The sequence below is a fragment of the Teleopsis dalmanni genome, chromosome 2 (assembly GCF_002237135.1).
Source record: "Teleopsis dalmanni isolate 2A chromosome 2, ASM223713v2, whole genome shotgun sequence".
Classification (NCBI taxonomy): domain Eukaryota; kingdom Metazoa; phylum Arthropoda; class Insecta; order Diptera; family Diopsidae; genus Teleopsis; species Teleopsis dalmanni.
The window spans coordinates 184801834-184817830 of NC_051847.1; the positions used below are offsets into that span (position 1 = coordinate 184801834).

Consider the following 15997-nt stretch of genomic DNA (forward strand, 5'->3'; position numbering starts at 1 on the left):
GTACCCGACAGATTAATTTATTTAAAAATACTTTTAAAAATATATATTTAATTGTCCTATAAATTTCAATTTTTAAGTAAAATTTTTTATAAATACATATCAAAAATAAAAAATAAAAATTTTCAATGTATTGTTTAAAAAAAATCATTTGTTAAAAATAAACGACTAATGGTATCTAATGTAATATATTCATACATTAATACCTTAAGCCACATTCGGAAAATGTCATATAAAACATGTTTTCGTTCCAATCAAATAATCGCAATTTGTATATATAGTGTATATCTTAACAAAGTAGCATGAATACTAGTATTTCTTAATGTAAGTAATAAAAATAATCGTACCGGTGAAGTGATGCATTTTAATATTTAGTTGCTTAAACTATTTATAAAATACTCAATGAATTAGCTTAAAAATGCAGTTAAAGTCTAAGAACAAACTCTCAAATAAGTCTGTATGTCCTAGAAAAATACCTAAAAATTTGTTACAGAGGTCCGGATTTTTTTAATTTGTATTACATGATTATGGTTATTATTATTAATATTCATAGTATTATATTAATAATATTTTTATTAATTATTACATTATAATGTTATTATATTAATACTGTGTCTTATAAAAAAATTCTCTCATATTTCAGGTAAAGTTCCTTTTTGTGAAAATCTGTCCCGTTTGTATAAGAATAGCCTATAGTTTCGTAAATTAAAATGCTTCAAAAAGTATAAAATACAAAACTAAAGCTATAATAAATAATAATAATAATATAATAAGTTTTATGGAAATAGGGATAGTGATTAAGAACCACAATCGCATGGATGAATAATTTTTGTATATGTCGCAAAAAAAAATGCATTGAGTTATAATATAGTTGATAACACACTTAATAAAGTGTTGTTTTTTTTTTGGTTTTTTTATTTGGTTTTTATCAGGCTAATTGGTCAAAAATAAAAATTAAGGAAAAAAAATCGCAATTTAATTTTGCAACAATTTTTATTTAATCGATATTACGACTTTAGTCTAAAGTCATCATCAGGAGACTAATACTTGATATTATAAAATACCAATATTCTTATTTTGTGTTGTTTTTTTAGATGTCACTTATTAATTTAAAAATATATTTTCTGTTAGTGTTTATATCGTTTTTAAGTGATTTTGAAATTATTTGCACTCTTTAAACACCATAAACTTAAATATTTTAAAGTAATAATTTAAGAAACGCATATTTACTTTATCATTATTTCAGTTGATTTACTCGGAATAAAATAATAATTAAAAAAATTATTTTAATGATTTAAGGAAAGATACACTTTTCTTAGCCAAAAGATATTTAACTCTAACATTGCTAGATACACAAACTGAATGCATAAAAATAAATATTCAGGGAATATTGCACATTCGATACATGTGCATTGTGCATAATGACCAAAAATTCAATCAGGCATTACTAACATATGTGGAATTATTTGCATACCAAAGGAAATTTACTATAAATTCACGTCGAAGCACTGGAAATACTTTGAAATGCAATGAAATAGGTTCATAGTTGCAATTATTCAATACACACTTATTTCACAAATTTATTTAATGAAAATTTAAGCAATACACAATCATTAAAGAGTACAAATTAATTTAAATAGATATCGATTTAAAATTAAATTAATTAAATTAGTATTTATCGCGACATAATTAAATTGACTTTTATTAAACGTTTATTGTGATTTAATTTTGTATGTTTATTCATTATAAATGCGTTTTAAATTTGTTACTAAAATATGCATTCCACTTATATACAATATTTTTAAATTGCTTTTAATTTTTGATTTGAAATGATTGATCACGTAGAGTTTTTCAATAAAATTATCAATCAATACTGCGTAAATCACTGTGTACCCCTGAGTGATTTATTTGCAAAAAGTTAATATTTGCACTATATTCCTCGTGTGATTGTCTCTTATTCATACGAAAACTGAGAATTTTTGTTGTCGAGTGATGGATAACTGTCTGGCATGTGTCAAAGGAATATTAGCATAAATATAAAGTTTATTCAAAGTACTTAATTACTTAGAAATGGCTTAGAGCGTTAACTTTTCAAAAGTTATTTGTGTCACATAAAGATACAATAAACTCAAAGATTCATTTAGTTATTACTTTAACATATTTAACTAATAATTAATTACTTTCATATATATAGAATATAATAACAGTTCAAAAATTGTGAAATTTTGAATGTATTTGTTTTAAATAATTTAAATACGTTTTACATTGAAAATGTCAAAGTAGTTACAAATTACAAATAATAATTTAATAATTTAATTTTAAGTACTTATTTTGGTGTAAGATTATTGACTTAAATATATATGTAGAATGCTCCTCCATGAATTGATATGATTTCATGTGGTGGTTTTTGGATTTAGGTACGCAGATAAATAGGTGAAATGATAGCAGGATCGAATCCTTCTTTATTAGTTAAGTAAACTAGGTTAATTCAACATTCCTCGTAATTATGAGTAGAAAGTTGGTGTTTTGAAATCAACTGAAAGCATTGATAAATATAAGTACCCGGCTAATATTTAAAACTATTGTTTAAAATATCGTTGAATAAATTGAAGAAAGAGGCGCCCAAAAATTTTAATCAGGATTTGTATAAGTCTGGACAGAGAGAGAACGGCTGTTCCGGTGTTTCCTCCTCTCCGGACACTGTGGCAGACCTTAAATTAGTATATCGAAATCTGGAATTTTTTGAACCAGTAAAGATATCCAATTTTAATTTTCCTTACATATAGTTTTTGAGATGGACTTGAAATTTTGGGGCTAAATATGATAAACTTTTTCATTTTTTTGAGTATCTAAAACTCTATAATAGATAGAAAAATAAAATTCGGTATACTAAATACTTGTACTATATTACTAAGGTTCAGAAAATTTTATAAGATATCGCTTACTGAAACAGACACACCCCACAAACAAAATTTTCATAATATAATTTATTTATTTTTTTAAAAATTGTTTGCTTCTTTATGTACAATATATGTATATATATATTTATTTAGCATAAAAAAATAAAACTTTATACGAAAAATGGGAGGGGTCCTGGTTATCGGAAGGATATGTGCCTAAACATAATATGCAATAACCTCGTTGTTTTGCTTGAAATGTGAAATATAAATAAATAAATTATTTATAAGATAATAAGTGTTTTTTGTTTTGTTGATTTATATAATTATATGAATAGTATTTCGAAATTTTAGAGGGAAAGTCAGTTTTCAATATTAGTTGAAATATAGATTATCAATAAAAAAACGATTAAAAAAGTCTGGAGTTAAAATATTTTATATTTTGGAATTATTTATTTAATTTTTGTTACACTTTTATGTAGAAAAAAAAGAAATTAATATATTAATTTTTAACTACTTTTATTTATTCATATTAAAAGACTTTTTTTTTGTAACTTACATTTTTGGATTGTTAAATTTTTTGATATTGATATTCTATTACTTTTCTTTTTTGTTTTGTTGTACTCTTTGTCTTTCTGATCGAAGAAGAAGCTGTCATGTGTTATAAAAACTAGCCATAATATTTTTCGAAACCTAAATTTTAAATATATAATGCTAAATAGGAGAATCTTTATATATAAATTTGTCTTTATTTATGTTTATTTTCTGTACCTCCAGTATTTTTTCAACTAAATAAAAACTTTAGAGCTTGAGGTTTAGAAATATGAATATAAGTAATCAAAAAAATTATTATTTAAGAAAATATTAATTTTTATAATAAAATCTTGTGCAACTAAAATAACTATTAAGGGTTATATGTACATAAAATTAATTTTTGTTACTATATGAAACAACAGGTTGCCCATAATATAATTGTTTATATACTAAAACTAAACTAATCTTAATTAATAGCTTGTGAGCTATCAATAAATAATCATCTAGCAATTGAAAGCATTTATCTTAATAAATTTAGTTTTATTTAAATTCAAATGCGCACTGCTTTTCTTACACAAGTGCATTTCTTAGCCATAATTAACATTACTCATACGCCACGGTGAACACAGCAAGTGTTTCTCGTTTATTTAAAATTAAAAAGAAAATATTTATTTTCTTAATTTGTTTTTAGAACACAAGTTCTACAAATAAAAAAACAAAACATTTTTCGTTGCATGGCTGTTGGCAACATTTTCAATATAAACGACACCGAGAACGACGTTTACGTCAACGGCAACGCCAACGTCAATACTAACATGTGTCGTACAGCAAATGAGCACCATTAGCGCAATTTAGTTGTTTACTAAAGCAAACGCGATTCACTTAAAAGGCAATTAATTTAACAGACACGTACTTTGTGGTCGTTTAGCTGCAAAATACGTAATGACAAGCTCTCATTGTGTGTGTTGAAATGCACACATCCATAAATAAGCCAAGAAATGCACAGAAGCACAGATGTACGCCCACGTTCACACCTACATCCACATCCATATTCTCTGCCACTGCTATTACCCCTTCATACTGCCACTTGCACATATACCAATATTTACACAAAAATAACATAAACAGCTCTGCAGTATTTGCAGTATTTGTACAAGTGTCAATGTGTTTGTGATTTAATGTTTTTACTTTGTGCTGCGCTTCCTTCAGCCAGCCGTCGATGCAGCCAGCCAGCCAGCCAGCATTGCCTTTGACACTTATGCGACGCTACGATCCAAGAAAAGTAAGCTGCTGTGGTGTATTTTTATGGTTTGACTAGAGAAGCTGCTTTGCTATGTGTCAAAGCAGCTCTCTTTGGATGTTGCATTTAGATTATTGACAATGCACCATATGGCAGCATGTGGGATATTAGTTAAAATGCTTGTAGTGCAACATGACGCAAGTGACTTTGACTTTATAAGCTGCTGTGACTAAGTGTGTGCATTCTATCGAGGTGTCTGCTTGATGTCAAATTTAATGAAGATTATTTTGACTATTTTGCTGGTAATTCGGTTATTGTTGCCATTGCTGTTGCTGTTGCTCTCACACGTACAGTTGATGCTGATGTTGATGCTGATGCTGTTGTTCCTGACGTGAAGCTGTTGATAAAAGTGAATTGCATTTTGCAAATTCTGTTTTTTGTTTTTTTTTTGAGAGTCCCCCCTCTTGATACGTAGTGTTAATTTTACGGTTCTATGATAAGGAACTTTTGGGTATAAGGTGTCATTCACCTTTACAAAGTAATTAATATGAAATCAGCTTTTGGATAGAATTTATTTAATGATTGCTAATGGTTGACACCAAAAAACGCTGTTGCTCTTAATTAAAGTAATTATATTGATTTACAGGGAAAATTGTTTGATGTAGTGAAGACTTTGATGATTAAACACATGTAAAAGTTTTTATGTAAGGTAAAATAAATAAATAATATAAGAATATGTTTAGTTATACACACCTTACATATTTAGAAAATAGTATTTAGCGTATTCTACGAGTCATTTTGTGTTTTTTATTATGAACACAAATAAACTCTGAAGGAAAATGTTTATTGTGAACATAAACATCCTATATAATGCAATAATATTGTAACTTTTGTTAATAATCTTTCAGATAAATTTTGTTAAAAAATAACTTTAATAATATTTGGATACATGTAGGTAATAAATATGAACATAGGTTTAAAATATTTCTATTATTTTCAAGAATTATATCATTCCCTTAGGTTAGATTCGGTTCAGAAGGTGCGCTCTGACAGTTGTCAGCACTTCCACTCGGAGACATATATTGCTCATTGGGACGCCCACAAAAACATTGTCAGGAGAGGCGAGTTGCTAATCTTTGTTATCCTTTTTAAGCCATTTGGTTTTCCAGATAAACCGATCATTTTGCTTTCATTATCTCTTCCAAGCCAGTGAAGAAGGGATTTCCAAGACATTGAAGACAATAAGACACAGGAAGTGGTTGAAAGATTTTACCTGTTCTTCATCTTAAAAACTCCTGCATAATTCACCATTCCCTTACTTAACGGTTTGTATTCAATTGATGGTCATCAATTGATAAAGCCAAAATATTGGATCAGTTTCGGCAAAGACCACATACCCAAATTGAAATATGAAGTAATCAGACATTTTCCTTCAATTTTATTTGGGATTGGCTACCTAAGTTGTTTTACTCTCAGTTACTTTTAAACAAAAGGTATTATGGTAATGTGAAAAGTATTTAGTTGATTCAATCCTAACAACTTTTAACGACAACAAAGTCACGAAAATTGGAATTTATTATAGAGACCAATTCATTTTATCTATGGATTAGTGTATAAGTTAGAGTAATGGACAGCCGCTTTTTACACTACGACTAAATGAAATCTATATGCCGTTAAGTCGCAACGCTTGGTATCTCAACCAAACTTAGTCGGCTATGTAAAACAGCTCCTTTAGAATTGGGAAGCACCTCTCTGAGCTATTTGATCAATATTAAACGAGGTTTCAAATAGAATTTGTCATTGTTGTGTGAATTTTGCAATCTTATGTTGGAAACGATAGTTTAGGCAGCAAATTGAAATTATATTCTCATTTTGTTAATTAAAACTCCGCTAGTAATTATATACAGTTTATTATAATACTAAATTTGTAAATAGATTCCACAGTAAATAACCAATTTATATGTTTTTCAAGAGCAATTGTTAACGCTCTACCCTGAGGAAGAAGTCCAATAAACTTCGAAACGTCAGCGAAATTATAAACATAGATGACTATATAAAAATAAAAAAAGAAATAAAAACTAATTTAGAAGCTCTTATTTTATATATTCAATTAAGCTTTTTTTAAAAAAAGAAATATATATATAAAAAGCTCATAACTACTCCAAATACTATTCTTTTAATTCGCTTGAACTTTTTTAAAATTTTGTATAATATTTATAATATATTATTAGTATTTATAATATAAATAACAAAAATAATATTTTAATTTATTAACCTAGAACTATTCTAATAAATCTATAAATTTCTTTGAATTAGTTTTATTTATGTATATTGCATTTATTGGACCTATTGTGCTCTTTATTGTTTTAAATAATTAATATAAAAATCTTCTTTAAGTACATAGTCTTCATAAAATAATTTCCTTCATGAATTTACATTCTGAACAGAAACCAAAATTCTGTTTTTGCTTAGCTAACCTTCATATTGACATGAATGGTCATTTAATTACCGTTTATCACACAATCCTTTATATACCACTGACTTTACTATGATTCATGCAGATTAAGTATCCTTTAATCGAGACCTTTTCGTTTAATGCTAAACAGTTTTATTATTGTATTTACCTGCATTCTCGATCCTCCTTACAGTTTTCAGCAACAATATGGCATGCTGGCGCTGGATGAAAATGTATACCATTTGGATTGAGTTGATTATTACTATCGGACGGCCTTTGCGCGCATACAGGATGTAATTGCTCTTGTGCAATCATGCACATATCGTGACGATTCGTTGTTTTTCTACATGGAAGAGAAATATGAAAAAAGTTTACAATTTTCAAAAGCAATGCAAAACGCTGAGATAATTGTATATCAACACAAAATGACATAATGACACTTACTTGCATAGACAAAAGGCAATATCTAAATTCAAATCCTCATGGGGGCCTTTATAGAAGGCCTGCAATGAAGTCATGCATGCGTTACGATTGCAACGGTGTATTCCGCAATGCATGAGCATTGGTTGCAGGGATGATGAACAGGACGGATCTTCCCGACATGTGTCCAATGCTGTATGACAGGTACTCTATGCGGATTTCAGTAACGTACGTTTCGAATAGAATGTAGAATGATGCATGATGCATTTCATGGTACAAAATTCATTTGGTAGAGTGGGTGGCAGGCAGTTGCATGCAAAAATATATGAAATGAAAACAAGAAAGAAAAAAAAATTTTTGAAATCAATGTCCTGATATACTGTTGGCCGTCTACTCAGATGTACGTATATGTAGCTTATGCTGCACAACTGACTTTACTATTTGTAGCCAATGTTACACAAATGAGCTTCAAGCAGTTTTCCAGTTGCTCAGCAGTGCTTCACACTCTAGGTTAAATGCTTTTGGCTATGTATGACGGCGGTTTTGTTTTTTGTTTTTTTTTTTATTTTGATTGACTTTTTCGGGTGCAGTTCATCATGCTTACCTGAAAGATTTGCTTGATTATTTCCGTTGAGAGGTCCACTTCGACATCCTGACCACCTATGGTATGGATTTGTATTATGCCAAATAGCAAACAGCAAATGAAAAGGAAAATATGGAAACGTGTCCAAGTGGTCGTTTGGATTTTTTATTTAATCGTTGTTAGAATATTTGAGTTTGTTATTTAAAGAGTTTTATATAATTTTTGGTTTTAAGAGTGTACGTGTTGCGGTTTTTTGGTTTTAAGATTTTTATGCAACCATTTTTTATTAATTTAAGTATGTAAGTATTTTCAGATTTTGAAAACGTGATAAGGCGTTGAGAAGCAGTAGATTTGAAAAGAGTAAAAAGGGAAATATGTAAGTTAAAAAAATATATAATAATTAACTTAAAGTTAAAGCATTAAATAAATTATAATTTTATTTTTATAATGAGAAGAGAATTTTTTTTTAAAAATATTTGTTAAAATATTTAATTAGTTTTGGTAAGATATTCACTGTATCAACAACATTTGTAACTATCAAATTCATTAAGATTTTCACTCTTAAATTAAATTAAGTAGAAAAGATTGTTGAAAAATAATTGATAAATATTTTTGGATAGTGTCAAAATCTAATAATAGGTCAAAAACTCACGGATCATGATTTTAGCAAATTGATTTAGTCTAGTCTTAACTCCTGCATATAGAATACAAGTGTGCGCTGTTACATTGCAATGCATTCATTTGCTATAATTTACGTCACTCATACGCCATGGTGAACACAAAAAATGTTTCTCGTTTATTTTAAATTAAAACAAAAACGTTATTTTCTCGTAATAAAATTATTATTGAGATAATTTTTTCTTTGTTGTGAGTATGTTTAATATTCATTTTATTTTGGTTTACTAAACTGAATTCGAATTAAATTTAAATGAAAACAAAAAACACATAAATTAATTGATGTGTTAATAATATAAAGTTATTAATATTTTGAATTAAATAAAGTTTAAATAAAAACACGTTTATAAATTAATTTATAATTTTGTATATGTTAGTTAGTTATTTAAAAATAAGTTTAAGTATGTTAGATACTACTAATATAATTAGATAATCTTTTTATTTTCAATTTTTAACGTATGATTTAAGTTAAACTAAAGCAGATCACACTTTAAGCACTAATGACGAATTATACTTTGTATTAGAAATAACGTTAGGCAACTGTAGTTAGTAAGACCTCAACCGACGTAAACAAATTGATGCTGATACAGTGTTTCAATATTTATTTACTTATAATACTGATATTTTTTAACGATTTTATTCATTCAAGTAAACCTTAATATTAATATTTATTTATATAAACAATATTTTCACTAGATATACAATCATCCTAATTACGAAAAAAAATATTGTAAACACAGCGAAAGAAATTATTTTATTTTTTAAATAATACACACACTTATAAAAATAATACAATTAAAATAATATATATAGAATTAATAAATATGTTATCAAACTAATAAGTTTAGCATATATTTGAAAATAAATTTTACTGAAATTCAAAGGACACTTTTCTGAAAATTGATTACTAGCAAAAGTTTTGCTAACAGCAGTTTACAGGAGCACTATTGGGTTTCTAGTTTTATATTAACCTAAAGATTATTTTAAAATACACACACTAACATCTAAATATATTTATATATGTAAATGTTATGTGTTTTACTGTGGCTAATATATGGGATTAAAATAATTTTATATGACATTTGTAGTTATTTATATATTGTAATATTGTTCTTTTAATTTTCATTAATCATATTAAAAATAAAAATTTAGTATATGTTGATAAAATATTTTTAAAACATTATTACTTATTTAACACTCATGGAAAATTATTAATTATGTTAGTATTATATAGTACTGCATTTTAAATAAAATATAAACATTCAGTTTGCTGCATATTTTTGTTAGAAATGAAACACTACTCGAAAAATAAGATTTATCCAGATTTTTGGGTTTTCCAAATAATGCGAAAACATTTTCATCAATGGAAATGGTTATGTTTTTGAAATGCATATGTCATAATTATGAGTGATTGCCTCGAAAGATGAAAAGATGAAAAATTTTTGTTTCACTATGACAAAAACCCCAGCTCTATTTATCAAAAATTGTAACAGCAGAATTAGATGAACCACGTTAATAGATACAATTGTACATAACAGATTTGGCTCTAGAAGGAAATTTAAATCGAATTTGGGCTTAGTTTAGGTAACTGATGAATATTTCAAGGGTCTGAAATAGTTCGATTTTTGAGGTATTTATATTTTCAAGAACAGGAAAGATACCATGAAATTACTTATAAGTTTAATGCTATATTAGGAGCAAAAAGATAATGACAAGCATGAAGTATTCTATTGTGAGTATCAGATCACAGTTATTTCGTTAAAATATGCAAAACTGATTAGCTGAATAGTTTAATAATATCAGAAATTTCAAAAATTTTTGGGGATGTTTGAGGAAATGAAATTTGGTTTCCTGTGTGAATGACTCCATTTGTAAAAAAAAGATACCTGATTAAAATATTTTTATAGTTATTCTTCAAAAAATTAGCAGAGTTGAATTTCTTAAGTCCTTTATAACAGTAAAATCATTAATAAGCATTTATTGACTATTAAATTTCTTTATGATATTACAGCGGGTTCATTTCAAAATCCGTTTTGTGATATTTTAAACCAAAAGAGAGATTACAATAAAATAATTGTAGATTTCTGGTATAGATCTTGTTGGTATAGAACATATATGACACACTTAGAGGTAGAACTGCTATTAACTTCACTAAAACACAATTCACAATTTGTGTTTTGTTAAATTAACTAATTAGATTATATATAAAGAATAATAAATCATTTTCTTTTTATTGTTAACGTTTAATAAATATAAACAAAAGAAAGTTTGTTTACAATACAAGAAACTACAAAAAAGTGACGAATAGTTTCTAATTTTTCAAAAATATATTTCAAAAATGCATTAAAGCATTTATTGAAGTTGTCGAAGTAGGGCTGTGGTATTGGGATGTCTAGTAGTCTTTGCATTCACACATATTTTACAAAATTTTTGGCAAAAAACGGGATTTTTCAACTTTTTCTAACAACTGTTTTTTTTTTCTTGTAATATAAAAAAAAATCTAGAAATTCTATAATATTATTTATCACCGAAAACTAATCCTAACTGAATTATTATTTAAGTGGTAACACAACAAGTAATCATTTTATTACTTTTATGTATCATTTTATTATTATTATTATTATTTAATTTTGAACATGTTTATTTTATTTTAAAAATATTTTTCTTCTTTCTATTGTTTAAAGTGTTTTTTTTTAATACAAAGTTAATTAATATCATTTTGTTCATAACTCGTAAGCATAAAGAGAATCCTAAATATAATATTTCCATGAGTGTTTTTTTATCTACAAAAACTTTTTATTTGATATGTGTTTTTTGTTATACGTTTAATGTCTGTTAAAGTTAAATGGATTTATTAATTATTTGTTAAGAGTTCAATGTGCATACTTTCCTTTGAGCAATAAAAAATTAATATTATTTAAAATCTACAGCAAAGTATATAAAAACTCAAAAGCAATAAAAGTAACTTTTTTTTGGAGTTAAAAAATAAAAGCAAAGTCAAAAAGTTACAAAAAAAACACAGATAAAAAATAAAAATGGCATAATGCTTTAATTTGAACATTATATATATATAAAATTAAATAAAAATAAGTAGCTTTGTGGAAATAATAAAATTATGAATTAAACGAATTACGATGAACTTCAGTTGTGTTTGCATTTTAAACACAAAATAAGTAAAATGGCGATGCAACAAAATGGCGAACGTTTCTTAAATAAAAAAAACGTTTATTGTTTTGTTAAATTTTTGTGACTGTTTAATATTTAATATTTGTATGAAACATGAAACTTTATGTATATATATAATATATTCATATATTTTTTGTATATTTGTCACGAAATGAATTTTTTAAATATTTGCAATGAAGTTTTGAAACGTTTCTCTTTATAAATATATATATATATAAATTTGATATATGTTTTGTATAAAACAGTGCGTAGAATTAAAAAAAATATTATTAGCGTGCCAAAATGTTTTTATATAACAAAATTTTGTTTTAAAAAGTATTTAATTTCCATTTAATATAAAATTTGCAAATTTTTATAAATTTTTATTAATATTATTTATAATATTAACAAGTAGATGTATATAAACAAATTGAAATTGAAATTTAAAAAGTTTTGTTTTAGCATTAAAATCAACATAACTAAGCAAATTTAAGATATTAAAAAATAATTTAAATAATTTTAGTAATTTTATTAATTTTATTAAAATTTATTTTTGAAATAACTTGCCAATTAATTTTCAAATAATTTTCTAGTAATTTTGAAAATAGCAAACTACGAAAAAATTTATATTAAAAAAAAAATAACCTTTGTATTGGTTGTTGTTGTTGCTGTTGCTGTAGTTTTAAGTAGTTTTTAAGTAGTAAAAGTAGTAATAGTTGTTGTTGTTATGTACTTTAAGAAATTTGTTGTATTTGCATTTTAATTGCTTTCGTTGTTATAGAATGTTATTGTTTCAGTTTTATTTGAATTTATTTTCAATTTAATTATACAGAAAATATTTGGTTTTGCAACTAAAAAAATTTTTAACCGCAACTTTTAATGGAAATTCACTAAAAATAAAATTGAAAGGAATATGGAAACCTGTTAGTTGCTCTGGGATTCACAGGACTACAATGACTTACATACAAAAGGTCATAATAAAAAAAAACTTAATATGTGGAATATATAAAAAAAAAAAAACGAAAAATAATGTTTTTAAATAAATTGATATGGTAAAAAGTAGCAAAAAAAGAAAAATATACTCGTATTAGAAAAAAAAAGAAATAAAATAAAATTTTGACACACAAACTGTAAATGTGTCACACTTATTTGATAAAATTTTAATACGAAATTGTATTTCTGTATTATTTGCTTATGTAGCAAATTCTGTTTGTACTTTGTTTTTCATATATATATATATATATATTATATATATCATATACACATACTTTGATAATAAACATCGCCATTTCCGTTTCCGTTGCTATTGCCATTGATGCCGCCATAACCAATTGCTGTATCGATTACATCGTATGGCGGTTCATTTCCGGCTGCTGCGGCTGCTGCCATATGCCGATGATGAAACTCGCTTACATTAAATGGATAGGTTAAAACGCCGTGCATGGTATTGAGAGAAGTCGAAACAATGGCTGGATAGTGTGTGCTTGTATCGGTTGCTATAAGTGGCGTATCGATAAGCGCCAAATTGTCATCGAACATTTTTTGATGCAGTTTATCGTCCATGCCCATTATTCTAACTGTAATTTGAAGGAGTGAGAAGTTGGGATTTTTGGTTTTGTATTTGTTGTAGTAACACACGTTGTATCTTTTACACAAATATTTTTAATTATTTTTATTTTATTTTAGTTTTGTTAATTTTTTTTTATATATAATTTACGTGGCTTGAAGCGTTGTAATTTTTTTGTTTTTGTAATTTTACACTACATTTTCAATAATTGCATTGCTGTCTTATAGTACGAAATAATTTGTAAAAAAATAAATTTAGAAATCAAAGTTACAAAAAAAACAAAAAATTTATTTATAAAAATTATTTAAAAAGAAAATGCAGCATGGGTTTAAAAGGTAGTAAATAAATTGAACAATATTTATTTAGGACGTGCATTGATTTGAGAAAGTTTATATATATTAATGGGTGCAATAACGTTTGAGATATGCGAGTAGAATTTTATTAAATAATACATATATGTACAGTAATTTTAGCAAAAGTTTTATGATAAAACTTACCTTTTACTGAAAAATGAAATAATAATAAACTTAAATTAATTTCATTTGAATTACTATTATATTAAATAAACAAAATTAAAAAAATATAATACAAATAAATTCAATTTTTGTAATAGAATTTAAACTCAATTATAAAGCATGCATATTTTATAACTAATATATCCTTGACAAAGTATATAATAAAATAAGAATCTACAGAATTTTTTAATACATTATTTACATATTACTTTACAAAGATCAGCTGAACATCAAGATTCTTTAGATAGCATTTTTTTGTTTATATATAAATGATTTTTAAGTATTATTAATGAAAGTTAGCCATATGCTCCACTGACAGAAAAGTATGAGAATTAAATAGTTAATGAAATTATTTTATATTAATAAATTATTTTAAATATATAATAATCACACATAAATAATTTAAAATGTTATAATCATCACGTAATTTATGGTTTTATTATTTTTGAGAATTCAATTAAATAGTTTACTTAATAATTCCATTAACTAAATATTAAATTGTTAATTAATAAAAAGTTTAATTGTTTAAAAATTAATGTAAATTTTAGGTTTGAAAATAAGAAAATTAAATGAAGAAAGAAATATATAATTTATTTCAATATGATATTCACTTTTTATTATATGACACAAAATTCTTAATTAGTATTAATTAATATTATGAAATATATTCAATGATAAGTTTTAAACGCTAAAATTAGAGTTATCCTTTTTGTTTTAAATTCATTTCTTTTTAATAAATTAATATATTTACTTGAATTTTTATTTAATTGACTAAAATTGTCTATAGAACATTTTTGTTAAACATTCAGCCAAAAATTCAATTAATTAAAATAATTTAAAAAATAAATTTTTGTTGTTGTTTCACTTCTGTTCGAAAACCTCTTTAAACATTCATGAAACACATTCAACAATGTATCATGTTTTTTAATGTGTATTAAAGTGTATTGATAATATTTTATATCAAATTATCCTTTACTGATTCTCATAGACCATTAAAATTAATTGGATAATTTAATCTATAACTTATATATAATTTATAAAAGTATAAAAATAGGAAGCATTATGTAGAATATGGCATATTAAATTGCAATCTACTTCGGTCATACATTTGGAACCGAAAATTCCCTTTAAACTGATTAGTTTTATAACTACACTTTATAAGAAGCATTTAATTATTAAAATATAAAAAGGTTTTTCGAACAGTAGTGAATTACAATAACAGTGGTCTTGGAAATAGTTCATGTATTTAATTATTCGTAAAAAATTTTTTGAGACTGTAAGTACCAGGATTCAAATTCGTATCCTGCAAAATTTGAAGCTAAGAGTTAGCGCACCTTAGTCAACTGACCCAAAGCCGTACTTGACTTTTATGTTCGCTCAATTTTAAGGTGTTTTGTTACTTTGCTGTCTAAAATATATTTCTTATACAATAGAAAGTTTTAGAATGTAAGTTACAGCTTAAATGAGTTACAAAAACGTAAGCTAATCACATTTCACTAATTTCATCTTAACTAATAATTATCTTAATCTTCTAGTGTATTCTATTAGAAATATTGTATATATATCGTTACAAAAATTTTCTTTGCCCTACTAAATTATTCTAAAAATATTTACATAAACCAATGATCTGTCCCATTCATGCAGATACTATGGTTTACCCTAACTCCATGTAATCGTCATTGCTGCCTTACGATGGCTATTTTCGTTTGCATTTAATCCTTTTGTAACGCTTATCCTATATCAGGATTTATGCAACCACAGCATTTACTTATCTATTTCCAATTCTGTTCTATTTCTTTTGTGGCTTTTGATTTCTATTATTGCCTTTCTGTAAACATAACAGAGCGTACGTTGCGTATTAAATACAAAATTATCATAAAACTCCTAAGACATGTACACATACATACACACCACTGCACACAGATGCCGATTTACAATACAATAACAAC

The 15997-nt window shown here is 25.6% G+C and overlaps 1 pseudogene; it reads right to left on the bottom strand.

The window, feature by feature from the left end:
* The window catches only part of LOC119676354, a 71760-nt pseudogene that overhangs the window by 18765 nt on the left and 36998 nt on the right, over positions 1–15997 (bottom strand).